The sequence below is a fragment of the Heterodontus francisci genome, chromosome 10 (assembly GCF_036365525.1).
Source record: "Heterodontus francisci isolate sHetFra1 chromosome 10, sHetFra1.hap1, whole genome shotgun sequence".
In the NCBI taxonomy this organism is placed as follows: Eukaryota; Metazoa; Chordata; class Chondrichthyes; order Heterodontiformes; family Heterodontidae; genus Heterodontus; species Heterodontus francisci.
In genome coordinates, this window is record NC_090380.1 from 92,858,408 (window position 1) to 92,874,787 (window position 16,380).

Here is a 16,380-nt window from a genome sequence, read left to right on the forward strand (position 1 = left end):
GATTCCAGTTCAAACAGACTTCTGCCTTTCTCTGTAGCACAATTCAAAAAACCCAGGTTGCCCAGCAGGTTAGTCATGTGACTAGCTGGTTTGACCACTTCAGTTTGTGGATACTGCCATCTTAGCAGTCATCCTGGAATGTGAGCTTCCTCACCTTCAATGTCTGGTGATCACAGCCCATTTTGGGTTAAGTGGACCAAGCAATAGTCCTTTGTCTCTCCAAGCACTGTCTGTTAGTATGCAAATATTTTTCCAGTCAAGTGTCTGGTGATTTTTTGTTTAACTAGTCCTTTCTTCACTCCAGCAACAGTTTAAAATCAATGTTCATATGACAAAATTAATATGCCACGTTCTTGGCAGGTGGAAGTCTGCATGACAAAGTGGTTAAGGTCCCTAATTAATGTGCTTCAGCCGGGATAAAGGAAAAGATGGAATCCTGGTATAACCCCGGTGATCATACTATCACTGAGGGTCAGGTAATATGAAAGGCTCCCCTAATGCCTAAAAACACCTCTGTCCCCATTCAGAAGGGGAAGATCCACACAGGACAGACAGGAACAGGACAAGCCACGGGGGAGACCACTGCGACATGGAAACAGGAAGCGGCTAGGCTGAGGATGGCATCCTTGGGGATGAAGGGGTCCTGTTACAATTGTAGGAAGGCAGGACAGTTTGCCCGAGATTGCCGAACACCCCAAAGGGGAGGTAAAAGCCAGGCAAATTGGAAACCTAAGGAGGAACAGGAAGGGTCCACCAGGGAACAAACTAAGTCGGGGGCCCTAAGTCAGGATGAGATGGATAAAATACTGGTGGTAGCCAACAAAACCAATGGGCCTTGAATGTGTGAACGGTCCCCGGGGGGCTCGGGAGCAGGAACCATACCGCAGATCTGAAGGAGCCGCACCCAGACTGAGTACCTGTTCCCTCTCAGGTACAACCTGTGGAGTAGACCGTGTGTAGATTTGAGCATTGGCCAGACAGATTTTTGGTTAATACAGGGCCTCTAGGATAGTCGTCCATGTGGAGGGGCCGTATCAATCACCATGGTCAAGGGGGGAGCCATATAGTTTAGAGGGCTTCACAGAAAGATCCAAGGCTGGGGCAGTATCCAAGCCTTTGGAGGTCCGAATAGGACCTCTTAAGACCCAATGGAGGGTAATATTGATGAATGCCGCACAAATCGGATAGGGGGTCCTGGGGGCTGATTGGGTATGCAGCAATAATATTATTGTAGATTTGTGTAAATGGGTCTGTGGCAGGCAGGAGAACAAATAGAAGAACTGATAGTGATACCAGGTGAAATGGGGTGTATCCAGATGGCAGTAGGGAATTATGGTTAATGGGGAACGTCCTGTGACGTTCTGTGAACGTCCTGTGAACGTCCACACAGTCAGTGTGGAAGGAACACCAAGGGGTTTTTGCTGTGGTGGGATGAAGGGAGTGGAGGTCCCATGGGCAAGCCGCAGAGACAGTATGGATATAGTAGGGAGGCAGAGGGAGATATAGAAGGCGTGGTAAACTCCCTGTTGGAGCACGGAGTCCTGAGAACCATAGCTACCCATGTTAATTCACCTGTTTGGCCGGTAAAGAAACATGACGGCTCATGGAGAATGACCATTGAATACAGTGTGCTGAATAAGCACATACCCCCTTGCTCCCCTACCATTGTGGTTGTGGGGAATTGGTAACACAGATCCCCACATCAGCTCAAGCGTTCAGTATTCTGGACATCTTGAGTGGGTTCTATTCCAGTGAGAAAGGAAGACCAATACAAGTTTGCTTTTACATTTAAAGAACAGCAACATTCTTGGACTTGCCTGCGGCAAGGGTTCCTAAAAGCTCCTCCATTTTTCACCAGTGTATGCCATGGACCATACAGGGTTTTAATCAGCCAAAACAACTGATACAGTACATAGATGACTTACTGCTGTTTACAGACGGGGAACAGGAACATGGACAGTTATTAGGGGAGTTATTAGGGCTACTCGAAGAAGCGGGGCTTAAAGTAAACCCAAGAAAGGCACAAATAGGACAGGAGAAGGTGGCGTTTTTGGGCCTTACTCTCTCCCCCAGAGAGAAGGGAGTGGATGCAGCCAAACGACAAGCAGTACAAGATCTCCTGGTGCCTGAAGACACACATGGGCTGCGGTTCTTTCTCGGTTTAACAGGGTATTGTCGAGAGTTCATCAAGGACTATGCGGCAATCACCAAGCCCTTGCAGGTGTTACTGAGGAAGGGAGTCGAATGGGGATGGGGAGAAGAACAACAGAAGGTTTTTGAGGAAACTAAAAGGAGGCTCCAAGTAGAACCTGCACTGGGGACAGTGCATCTCTTGCTACCGTTTCAGCATGAGGTAGCTGCCTTTGATGTGAGCCTACATGTGGTCCTCTTCCAAGAGTTTGATGGGAAGCAGAGACCTGTGGGGTATGCCTCGAGGGTGCTTACTAATGTGGAAAAGGTCTACTCCATTTGTGAGAGGCACCTGCTAGCCATTTACTGGGCTGTTAAACATTTTGAGGTGTTCACCGGAGGGCAACTGATTACGTTGCTCACATGCTATTCCCCAAAAAGGTTGTTATTGGAAGGGAGAATACAGGATGGTACTGTCAATAGTGCCAAGGTGACTTATTACTAAGTCAGAATCGGATCACTGCAGAACAACTGTCAGAACCCAAACTGGCAGTGAATTTACTGTACCCTGGGAAACAGCACATGTGCACTGCAGATGGTGTGTGGGACTCCAAGGGAGATTTCCAGGCAGGAAGACACCTCAATGGCAGGGACATTTATATTGACAGATCTAGTTATTTATTTAGAGACACAGCACTGAAACAGGCCCTTCAGCCCACCAAGTCTGTGCTGACCAACAACCACCCATTTATACTTCTTTGGCCTCCTTGTCTCGAGAGACAATGGGTAAGCGCCTGGTGGTGGTCAGTGGTTTGTGAAGCAGCGTCTGGAGTGGCTATAAAGGCCAATACTAGAGTGACAGACTCTTCCACAGGTGCTGCAGATAAAATTGGTTGCCGGGGCTGTTACACAGTTGGCTCTCCCCTTGCGCTTCTGTCTTTTTTCCTGCCAACTGCTAAGTCTCTTCGACTCGTCACGCTTTAGCCCCGCCTTTATGGTTGCCCGCCAGCTCTGGCGAACGCTGGTAACTGACTCCCACGACTTGTGATCAATATCACAGGACTTCATGTCGCGTTTGCAGATGTCTTTAAAGCGGAGGCATGGACGGCCGGTGGGTCTGGTACCAGTGACGAGCTTGCTAAACAATGTGTCCTTGGGGATCCTGCCATCTTCCATGTGGCTCACATGGCCAAGCCATCTCAGGCGTCGCTGACTTAGTAGGGTGTATATGCTGGGGATGTTGGCCGCCTCGAGGACTTCTGTGTTGGAGATATGGTCCTGCCACCTGATGCCAAGGATTCTCCGGAGGCTGCGAAGATGGAATGAATTGAGATGTCGCTCTTGGCTGACGTACGTTGTCCAGGCCTCGCTGCCATAGAGCAAGGTACTGAGGACACAGGCCTGATACACTCGGACTTTTGTGTTCTGTGTCAGTGCGCCATTTACCCACACTCTCTTGGCCAGTCTGGACATAGCAGAGGAAGCCTTTCCCATGCGCTTGTTTAATTCTGCATCGAGAGACAGGTTACTGGTGATAGTTGAGCCAAGGTAGGTGAACCCTTGAACCACTTCCAGAGCGTTGTCGCCAATATTGATGGATGGGCATTTCTGACGTCCTGTCCCACGATGTTCGTTTTATTGAGGCTGATGGTTAGGCCAAATTCATTGCAGGCAGCCGCAAACCTGTCGATGAGTCTCTGAAGACACTCTTCAGTGTGAGATGTTAATGCAGCATCGTCAGCAAAGAGGAGTTCCCTGACAAGGACTTTCCGTACTTTGTCTTCGCTTTTAGACGAGCAAGGTTGAACAACCTGCTCCCTGATCTTGTGTGGAGGAAAATTCCTTCTTCTGAAGACTTGAACGCATGTGAGAGCAGCAGGGAGAAGAAGATCCCAAACAGTGTAGGTGCGAGAACACAGCCCTGTTTCACGCCACTCAGGATTGGAAAGGGGTCTGATGAGGCGCCGCTATGCTGAATTGTGCCTTTCATATTATCATGGAATGAGGTGATGATACTTAGTAGCTTTGGTGGGCATTCAATCTTTTCTAGTAGTCTGAAGAGACCACGTCTGCTGATGAAGTCAAAGGCTTTGGTGAGATCAATGAAAGCAACGTAGAGGGGCATCTGTTGTTCATGGCATTTCTCCTGTAGCTGGCGAGGGGAGAACAGCATGTCAATGGTGGATCTCTTTGCTCGAAAGCCACACTGTGCCTCAGGATAGACACGCTCAGCCAGCTTCTGGAGCCTGTTTAAAGTGACATGAGCGAAGACTTTCCCCATTATGCTGAGCAGGGAGATTCCACAGTAGTTGTTGCAGTCACCATGGTGACCCTTGTTCTTATAGAGGGTGATGATATTGGCATCGCGCATGTCCTGTGGTACTGCTTCCTCGTCCCAGCACAGGAAAAGCAGTTCGTGCAGTGCTGAAAGTATAGCAGGCTTGGCACTCTTGATGATTTCAGGAGTAATGCCGTCCATCCCAGGGGCTTTTCCACTGGCTAGAGAATCAATGGCATCACTGAGTTCCGATTTTGTTGGCTGTACGTCCAGCTCATCCATGACTGGCAGAGACTGGGCTGCATTGAGGGCAGTCTCAGTGACAACATTCTCCCTGGAGTACAGTTCTAGGTAGTGTTCCACCCAGCGGTCCATTTGCTTGCGTTGGTCAGTGATTGTGTCCCCTGGTTGGCCCAAAAGCTCTCTTAATGCCATCATACATTCCTCTGATATTTCCTGTGTCAGAGGCCAGCTGAATATGACTGCATAGGTGTTGCCAGTCGTCATTTGCGCAGCGCCTGGCTGTTCTTTGTGCAGTGCTTCTGGCAGCTTTAAGTGCTGCGGATGTTAAGTCGCTGGGGGCTTTCTTGTAGTTCAGCAGTGCAATGCGCTTAGCGGCTATGACAGGTTCCAGCTCTTCAATGTGAGATTGAAACCAGTCTGCATTCCGCTTCACACGATTGCCATAGGTGGTCATTGCTGAGTCATAGATGGCGTCTCTGATGTGGGCCCACTTGGTCTCTGCATCCCCTGTGGGAGTGTTTTGGAGGGCTTTTTCAAGTGAATTTAGAAACTTACGTAACAGCTGTGGATGAGAAATTCTGCTAGTGTTGATGTGCGGGCGGCCCTTCTGCTTGGAGTGATGTAGCTTCTTTGGTTTGAGGCTAACCTTGCTGCACACCAGGGAGTGGTTGGTGTCGTAGTCCGCACTGTGGAAGCTGCGTGTGATTTGAATGCTGTTTAAAGAGGCTTGCCTTGTGATGATGAGGTCCAGCTGGTGCCAATGACTTATTTATTTTTTTAGAGATACAGCACTGAAACAGGCCCTTCAGCCCACCAAGTCTGTGCTGACCAACAACCACCCATTTATACTAATCCTGCATTAATCCCATATGCCCTACCACATGCCCACCATTCTCCTACCAACTGCCCACACTCGGGGCAATTTACAATGGCCAATTTACCTATCAGCCTGCAAGCCCTGTGGGAGGAAACCAGAGCACCCAGCAGAAACCCATGCGGTCACAGGGAGAACTTGCAAACTCGGCACAGGCAGTACCCAGAACTGAACCTGGGTCGCTAGAGCTGTGAGGCTGCGGTGATAACCACTGCACCACTGTGCCGGTAAGAGAAAGATGGAATCTGGGATATATGATCCTGAGAGGCAGGTGGAGGTGAAATTAAAGCTACCTGTGGATATAAATGCTCAACAAGTGGAATTAGCAGTTGTAGCATATGTGGTAACACATCCTACCAAATTCCCAACCCCCTACACCCTCTGCTCAGGCTACATGTTTACACAAAACTCCTGCACTAAGTACTTGGCAATATGGGCCAGGTGGGGCTTTACTTCAGCAGATGGGAAGCCATTGACTGTCACACCCTTATCGAGAGCCATATTAGAGGTCACTGATGGCACTGACCAAGACTCCCTGTGTCTGCGTGGGCTTTCTCCGGGTGCTCCGGTTTCCTCCCACAAGCCAAAAGACTTGCAGGTTGATAGGTAAATTGGCCATTATAAATTGCCACTAGTATAGGTAGGTGGTAGGGAAATATAGGGACAGGTGGGGATGTTTGGTAGGAATATGGGATTAGTGTAGGATTAGTATAAATGGGTGGTTGATGGTCGGCACAGACTCGGTGGGCCGAAGGGCCTGTTTCAGTGCTGTATCTCTAATCTAAAAAAAAAAGACTATTACATTCACAAAGTTCAGGCACACTTGAAGATAGAACACCAGCGGGAAGGGAATAAGAGGACAGACAAGCTGGCCAAAAGAGGGGCAGTGGACAGGATCCCATGGGATCCCTGTGAATCGGGAGTAGTGATGGCACATAAGAAACAGGGCCCAGTAGAATCAGAACTAGAACCCCTCGACTTAAAGAAAGCACAGATGAGTGATGGCACTCTAAGGGCAGTGATGAAGGCCAAAAGAGCAAGGAGAGAAGGTTGAAGATCCCTATGGAGCCCAAGACATCCATGTAAGGGATGGGATTTTTTTAAGGAGGATAAGTGGTAGTGCCATTAGGCAGCAGAGAGGAATTTGTACAGCTCACGCATGGGGGACCGGGAGCAGGACACCCAGGGGTGGACAACACACTAAAGAGGGTTGTAGCTGTGGCTTGGTGTCCTGATATGAGAAGTATGTTCACAATTGATTAATGTATGCAGTTAATAACCCAGAACAGGAAGGTGTCAATGGGACACACCCGCAGAGTAGAGGGACCCCGGTGAAGAGTCCAAATAGACTTTATTTTATTTATTTCGAGATACAGCACTGAAACAGGCCCTTTGGCCCACCGAGTCTGTGCTGATCATCAACCACCCATTTATAGTGTAATCCTACACTAATCCCAAATTCCTACCATATGAACCATAACAAATGGGATGATGCCATACCTCTCAAACTGATGGGAGTACGGGCGGGAGTATCTAAAATCACAGGGTACTCCCCACATGAATTAGTTATAGGTAAAGAAATGAGGATGGCTATGCACTTGTTGGTCCCAGGGCGGAAGGACAAGTTAGGGTGGGAAACCAACAGAGACAGGTACGTGAAGGAGGTAAGGGAGAGACTGTACGAGATTCAGTTAAAGGCTGCTAAAAATATGGGAGGTAAACACGGAGAGAATAGTTAAGGATGGAATTCACTAGGACTCAGGAATGGGATATTGGAGATCAGGTTATGGTTTGAAACTATCCCTGGGTAGGAATGTTTGAACCCATATACAAAGGACCATATATCATCGTGGATAAGGCTAGCCCTATGGTGTATGCCGTACAGTTGTCCAAACGCGTAAAATGGTTCCAAATTAATTAGTGTAAAAGGGATGCATTAAACAACCGAAGGCCATGGACACCCTCCTGAGCCTGGTACATAGGGAATGGTGGGATGAATCAGGGATGATGATGGAGGTCAGGACACAGGAGGAGTAAGACAGAGTCAAAGACCATCCCCTCCCACACAACACAATTTTATACCAATTGCACCAGCCCACACCAAGAAACCTCTCAAAGCACTTCATAGAATAAGCTACTTTGAAATTCAGTAACTGTTACTGTGAAGGCAAATGTGGCAGGCTTCTTGCACACAGCAAGATCTCATCGAAATAGAATCCAACAAACAGCAATAATGAATAATCAGTTGAGCTACTATTATTTCAGTGATGTTTGAAGAGAAACACTGGCCAGGGCACTAGGTGAATTCTTTGCTTTTCCTTAAATAATGTATATAATCTTTAAAATCCACATGGAACATTGTAGATCTAAGTTTAACGTTTTAAAGAAGGGAACTTTGACAATGCTGTAGTTCCTCCCAGGGCAGCATTAAATGTCAGTCTGGATTATGTCCTCAAATCCTGAAATATGGCTTGAATCCACACCTTCTATCTTAGAGGCAGAAATGCTATCAGCTGAGCCAAGCTGACAAATAGCCAGCTTGGCTCCCATTTATAAGAAGGATAAAAATAATTGGTCTACTTTTGGACAATTCTGAAACATCTTTCAATTGGGTGAGCATCTAATATGACTGATATAGGATTTCATTAAAAATGAACAAAACATCCTCTCAGTTTTTTACTGATCTACAATTTGTTCCCTCAAATCAAAGAACATCAGGTTTCATGATGAAACTTGCCAGAATAATCCCAATTACCTGTTGAGACAATATGATGGGAATATTATTAATAGTGAACCCACTGAAAGCAGACCAGATCTCCAGGCAATGATTTTTTTGCAGCTTGGTTTGAACAAAAACAACATGAGGGATGAATTTGGCTTTCAATATGCAAAAGGAAAGCAGTGTGTAAAACGGACTGCCAGTTTGTTATCGCCCATTTTGTGCTTTGTACTTGAATCTATGTCAACAACCCTGTTGAGGATAAGACTATCTTTTCCTTTAGAAGAGACTGTTGAAATGTTTTTGTTAATGGACCCATGATAAAAAAGAAGATCCATACTGTTTCAAACCACAAAAAATTTCTGTAGTATCTCTTTTCCTTGACTTCAAACTGCTTTCTGGAATGGACTTCTGTCTTTGTGCATGTGCGTGTGTGTATGTCGTCTGCCAATCAACTCATCAATTAAGTTATGGATCCTTAATAGGGCAAGGTGTGTCATTTTGCCGATCCCTGTTGTAGTATAAGGGCTTGAAAGGGTTAATGTCGGGACAGTGTAAATAATACCTCCCACTATGATGATGTAAGAGATCGCACGAGAGAGAGAGATTTGAAGAAGTAGCTTGGCATCAGAGGAGTTAGACATGCTTATGCAAAGCTGTATATAGTTAATATGTAATAAAATAGTTAATATTAAACTTACTGTAGACTCGGTAATCTCTCCTAGCTAGACTAACCAAACATACAACACCCATCACACAGGTGTCAAGGAATGCCAGCAGTATGATGGGTCAAAATGCAAACCTTTTCAGAGCAATTAATCTGGCAATTGAGCAGATGATGGGATGGGCTTGACAGGTCATGCCCCATTTTCCTGGAGGTTATACAGTGTTGTTCTCTTCCCTGTTAGGCTGTGGGGTTTCATCAATGGACCTATCTGTATGCTATAGTAAGGAAAAGACACATTTGTCCTGAGGCTTTCAGAAGCTGCCCTGGCTAGTTATGTCAGAACAGTAGTTATAGGTTCTTCAGTTCATTGTATTTCCAGATTGCCGCAGTGAAATAGAACTCCATGTGCTTATGTAAAAAGCATCAAGGTTTTTAAGAGTTTTAAAGAGCTTTTGAAAAAGGGCCCAGAAATCTCAAACAATTTATGTTGGACTCAAAAAGAATTTAATGTACTAGTGAAAGTTAAGTACTGCATTGCTATTTTATCTGATGATTTAAACTTGCTTCTGTGTATTTTCCAGCATTGTAACAATTACTAGCCTGAATGGTCTGTCAGTGTGATTTTATTTTTACCTGTCAGGGAGAACAAGAGTATTCAGTGGGCATCCTCTGCTATTGTTAGTATAAGGATAGATTATTAATCAGAAGGTCAGGGGGTCAAGCCCCACTTCAGAGACTTGTGAGCATAATCTATGCAGAAGCTGCAGTGCGCTATAGAGGAAGTGCTGTATTTTCAAAACAGCTGTCTTTCCGATGAGCTGTTAACCAAAACCCCATCAGCTCTCTCAGGTGGATGTAAAAGATCTTATGGTATTAGGAGTGGAATAGTTCTCCTAGTATCCCGGTGAATATCTAGCCCTCAAACAGCATGATTAAAACAGCTTTTCTAGTCATTTATCTCATTGCTATTTGTGGGTATTTTTTTGTGCACAAATTGGCTGCTACATTTTCTACATTACAACAAATACAAAAGTATTTCATTGGCTGTGAACCACTTTGGGGCATTGTGAGGTTGTGAAGGGCACTATATAAATGCAAGTACTTTGTTTTTGTCACCTCTGAGGCACACTATGGGCTGAATTTAGTTAATCCTTCGTAGGTCCCGGCAGTGGACCTGAAAGTGGGCGCCCTCGCTACTCTTCCCGCATGCTGACGGCCCACCGCGATCACGTGGCAGGCAGCCAATTATCACCATGGAGGCACAGGGCCCGTCCAATTATGCAATGGGGGCAGGCTCCAAGGCACTGATTGTGGCATTAGATGACTCTGGAGCAGGTGCTGGTGCCATGTTTAAAGCCCTGCCAGCCCAGCTTGCATTGCTGCCTTTGAGTGTTTTACTCTTTGCTGATCACTGCTGAACCCAGTGTTGTAGTGACTCCTGGACCATCTTCCCTCCGCCACCCCCAGAGAAGGACACCACACAATGGCTGAGGCAAGACACCGGGTGGCCCCATGGTTCAGCAATGCCTCCCTGTGATTCCCCTCCAGGTCGCAAGGAAAAGGCGGGATGTCCTCTTTCCCAGGGATAGCAAGAGAAGGTTCTCCCACCTGACCAAGCAAGCCTGGGTGGAGATTGCTGGGGACGTTACCAGCCCACAAACAAGGGTGCAGCGCAGGAAGAGAGTTCAATGACCTCTTTCATTCTTCCAAGATGAATGCTCCAAACTCTATTCTCTTTGGCGATTGCATGTGTTACAAAAGAACTACAAAACAAAAATGATAAACAGGAAAAAGAAAATATACACTTCATGATTTAGTGGTGCTCTTTCCTTTCCATTTTGGGGCCTGGGTTCAGCTCTAACCCAGAATAATAAGACAAAAAGTCTCTCTCCCTGCCATCTGAAGAGGTTCTAAGCGAAATGCATGTGGAAGGAGTTCCATTTTCTAGTGACCATGAGTCCATCATTCAGAACTCCCCACAAACTGACACCTGAGTTGATAATATCACTCACAGATGTATAAAAATCCTTGACATGGGAAATAGAATGGGGTAGTCAAGAGGTCTGCCTGTAACCTCAGGAATGGGAAGCAAGCTCAGGGGTTGAACGATCCTTTCGATGATTTGTAAATCATGCCAATGGCCAAAACTTAAATATCTGAAAACAATGAATTGCCATCAGTTACCATTACAACTAGGGGACTGGGGAGCTCAGTTGTCTAGATAGCTAGTGTGTGCTTCAGAACAACATCAACAACACAGGTTCACTCCCTGTTCCAGCCTGAAGAAGGTATCAGGAAACCAACTCAGATACTCTTTTCCTTAGTCATACTCATCTCTCTTGGGTGGAGAACAACAGCAGAGGACCTGACCTTGGGCACACCACCACCACAGCACCTACATTACTATCAATGATGACCTTCCCCAACACAACCTTTTGTTTATTTTTAAATGCTTGGTCATCTATTTTATTTTAACTGCAATTAATCTACTATTCAAAAGCTGCTGCAGGGAATGTTTTCATGCATCAAAGTTTCAATTTAGCAAACAGAGTTAAGTGGACAGTAAAGTGAATGAGCTGCTGTATCAGAGTATTAAAGATCTAACTCTACAGTTATTAATACGAAGGAGCAAGCATTTATTTAACTTTAGGTAAATCCAATGTATCCAATTAGCATCAAACAGTGCCAATAAAAGTACTGTCACTCAGGATATTGTCTTCACAATGAACAGATTTCAAGGTGTAAAGGATGATCCTGATTGTATTTGACCTTTGGAAAGAAATCCTTGGTTCTTTGCACGAAGGCTGCCAACCGATAATGAGATTTATACTTATGACAATCAATAACGCTGGACAGTGATGTAATCTTTCCACTCAACTGGATGTATTAGCAGCTTGAGAAATGTGTGTGTGAAACGCAAGATTTTCAACATGGTCGACTATTTGCGGCTTTTGTGAAAAATAAAAAGCTGGGGAAAACAGAAGCCAATAAAAGTCGCATTTTAAAAACCTTAAAACCTCATGCAAGCTTGAGTAAAACGGAATAAGGCAGTCATGGTCGTCTATATTTCAGGAGGCACTACCGGGTTATGGAAAGCCCTTATTATCACTGCAATATATAGAGCTAGATTTTCCTGCGGGCCTCTGGATCCCAAATTTAGGGTCAAATGGGGATTCTGAACCCGCACTTGCCGCAGCGAGACCAGTGGCGCAATCTTCTGGGAGTCATCCTTTTAATTGGCCGCCTCCGCACTTGCCATCTAATTAAGGATGGTAGGCGGGCTCCTGTTGCTGCCGGCCCATTCAGAGGGCTCGCAGCTCTGGTGCCTCGGCAGCCCCACTGGGAGAGGTGGGCGCTGCTGAGGCAGATTGGGGACTGCGAGGGTGCCTCACCATGGAATCGCCCTCAACCTCAAAAATGATGAATCATATGGGTGGCAGGTGTGGCCTCTGGCTCCGATCATCCCCCAGCCTGCCACATGAAGGCCTCCTCCATTAATCTGGCAGCCTCTGCATGCAGTGGGGGGCCGTTCCTCTGGCAGCAAAATGGTAATGAGGCTGCAAAATCACCCCTAATTGGTGCGTTAACCATCATAATTGGCTGCCCACTCCATGGAGCAGGCAGTCTGCCCCGGGAACACCCACCTGCGTCGGGAGCCATCCCGACATGGTTCCCCCCTATTTTCCTATTCCCACACCATGCCTGCTGCTTCCCAGCCCACCACCAAGGGGCCTGAAAAATTCAGCCATTATTTCCCAAGTTTTTCCCAAGGTTCATTTCCTTGGCATAATTTTAGAAAAACACAGCAGGTCCCTCCACATCTTAAAACAACAGTCAATATTTTAGGGACTGTAACTGAAAAAAGCAGGCTGTTGAAAGACTGACCAAAACAAAGGGAGTGGAGGACATGAAAGTAGAGGGTACAATTGTAATATGCTAAACGGAAAGGAGGTCATTTTAACCAGAAAAAGTAGGTGGGTTTGGGGTCATATGAGGGGTTGAAATCTTAAAAATCAGAATCCCAACCCAAACCTGCCTCCAAACCACCACCTTCCCGCCTTTAACAGAAGTGGAAAAGTGGGCGGCAGCTAACCCACTCCATGGAGTCAGGCTGGTACTTTAAATAATATTATGACGCTGCAAGACTCATTGTTATTCTACCTTTGAAGTTTAACTATGGATAGCCAGGTTTTCTGAGGGTAGCGGAGGTAAGTTCCTTTACACCGACCTGCTGGATCCAGCTTGCCTGCCTGAGAAACCCCCACCACGATTGGATACAGCCCCAACCTCCCCCAGGAGACCTCTGACCTTCCCCATCCCCCAACCCAATACCTACCTCCCAGGACAGAGTGAATGGTTCCTCAGGAAATCTGGAAGGGGATAAGAAGATCTTTTTAATAATCAGATCATCTGGCAGTCGGTGGAAAAGATGGATGATGAAAAGAGGCACAGGAAATGGGACAGATAAGGTTGAAGGCTTTGTTGGTCACAAGCAGAGAGAGCCTCAGCAGAGAAAGAAGGTGGACATTTTGGAAGTTTCTGTGTTTGCAAGTTGAGGATACAGAGCAGATAAGATGAAGATGAGAAATCTAAGAGAAGGGGTTAGAGTCTTTGCAGGAAGAATTAGAAACTTCAGTGGTATATGAACTTGTATTAGATAGCCGTGAAAATTTAATCAGGTAAGGAGAGATAGGAGTTTAGGAAGGACATGGAAAAGCCAGAGATAAATCAATTAAAGGTGGGCAATGGGTCAAAATGGGAAGTATAGTCAATGATCTTCCTTAGATGAGAGAAAAAGCAGGAAGCTGCACTAACATAATCATCAACATAATGATGGAAGAGCTGAAAAATTAGGGTTGGAACAAGCAATGTTGAAATATTCAAAGGAAAGATAACCCCAGATGGAACCTCCGCAGGGTACAATAGCTTTGGTTTGGAGTAATTGTGGGGAAGCTGTTCAGTGTGATAGCAAGTTCAGCTAAGTAGAGGAGGGTAATTGTGGATGGAAAATAGCTGAGGTGTTACTCAAGGAAAAAGAAAGAGCACAGAGCAGAGACTATCTTGTTGGCTGATGCTGGTATAGAAGGACTGGCATTAATGGTGAAGAGGAGATGTTTGGGGCCAGGGAACCTAACTTTGTCAAAGTAACAGAGAACATCAGAAGAGTCCCAACCAGCCAGTGTTAAAGCTGCAACAGGGAAAATAAATCTGAGGCACGCAGCCTCATTCAAATATTTAAATGAGCAACCCACCTCATGGGATCAGTACAGTTGCATGTCTCCCATCTTGCCTTTGTTAAAACCGAAGGCGGGTAAGATCGAAGTGGGTCAGGTGATGGTTTGAGATTTTTCACAATTTTACTTCCCACTTGACTGAAACGCACCCATTTTTGGGGTTAATATTCCCCTTTTTATTTGTGCCAATATTGGTTTGAACTTCACACATGGTAGTGCCATGATGGTGAGAATCTTGCACTTCTACTTTGAACTCAAGCCCTTTGCAGCCGGTATAGGACTTCTCCATGGGCTGGGGGCCAGTTTACTGTACTTGAAGTGGAATAATTTCACATGATAAATTATCTTGAGCCCAGTAGCACTTTCAGTAGAAAAACAACATTTATAAGTAGGATTTGGACTACTTACGATTGTTGAACGTTTACTTTTAGAAGTTATTATGTCACTGTTAGCATTGCTAAAATGTTACAAAGAGGTGCACTGCAGTAAATCATGTGAATTCATTAGTGTACATTGCCCCAGACAAGGAGACCCCAGTTTAAGTTCCAGCTTTCCTAATATTTCAAAGAAGTATCTTGCAGACAATGAGCTTCTGGTCTTCTCTGAGCTATCCCTTGTGGCATCAAGTATAGGTGAGGTGTCCATTTAAGGGGAAGCAGCAAAAGTTGATGGCAATTCTTGGCTGACTCAATGGCTAGTTATTCAGTGTTATTGCCAGAGAATGTCCATCCTCCCAGCTGGGACATCGATATTGGATGTATGTGCTGTGGTTGTTGGTTGAGGTGGGAGTTTCTATGGTCTGAGCTCTCCTTTCTCCTAGCTTACTGCCACTCATTGTTAAGCGAGCACTAATACATGAATAATGGCTACCTGGCCAATTGACAACCAGGTACTGCAGTATGAGAATCAACACCTTCAGGAGAGATAGAGAAAATTAAAAAAAAAATAAGAAATTGCATGAAAGAGCACACTAGGAAGAAAACTGGGATAGATTTACGAGCATTACATTGTTTTAAAATTACACAGGGTGTTTTAAAGGTTTTGAATGAAAGGAAATGTAATGTCTCTCTTCATTGAACCCAATGAAAGAGGATGACAGTCTCTACATTTATCCAGCAACATGCTCCATCCTCGGCCTCAGTAAAACCCTTTACTGCTTCAGTGGGACTTTTCCATTCACTGTGATCTTTGTGGGACTGAATAAGATTTGTCAAATTAGTAACAGATTTTTAAATATAAACAAATACTATTACTGAGTAAGTAATAAATCCTGTACAGCTGGTTTTTTTTTGTATCATCTCACAGCTGCACAAATGCACATTATGCTTTTAAAGGAGCTTTGTTAATGAAGCTTGTTATGACCAGGTGAGAAAGGTGTCTAGGGGTCCCTCTCAGCCTTCACCTGGTCTTACCGTAACAGGGTTTAATTTTAAACACACCATGTTTTTAGCTCCCCCTTGGTGAATCCTTGTTCACCGTGTTCCAATTATAAGGCAAAGAAACAAGCACAAGCAGGTTTTCTTAGGTTTAAAGAAGAAAAGTTGAAATTGATTAAACTTGAACTTAAACTCTAATTCAGTTGGCGGCTATGGATACATGATGCGCCCACACTAGCATGCATATGAAACACAGACATGCAAATAGAGACAGAAAAGAGCAGAAGAAAAATAAGGTTGAGGCAATAGCTGAAGAGTTTTTGTTATGGTTATTCGAGCTCAAGTTAGAGGTACTGATTGTAGGTAGATCTTGCTTTTCGTTGGGGCCCAGTATTCTTCTTAAACCTTGCTCGCTGTAGGAAACTTCTTTCTTGGGGTTCATGTGTCTTCAGTGGATTCAAAGGCTTGTGAGAAAGAGATGGGAGCAGACAGGAGAGATCATTTTAGTCCAGGAGAAAACAGACACTCTGAGTTCAAACTGTTTGTACAATTCCGAAAAACCCAGGTTGCCAAGTAGGTTAGTCATATGACTAACTGGTCTGACCATGTCATGGATTGTATCACCTTATCAGTCTCTGGAATCCTCTTCATACACACAATACCTGGTGATCAAGGTCCATTGTGGATTGAATGTGTCACGGAATGGTCCTTTGTCCTTCCAAACGCTTTCTGTTAATATGCAAATGTCTTTTCCAGCCATGGCTGATCTGTTTAACAAGTCCTTTTTTCACTCCAGTAACAGTTTAAAATCAATGTTCATGACAAAATTAATGTGCCTCATTCTTGGCAGGCGGGGGCC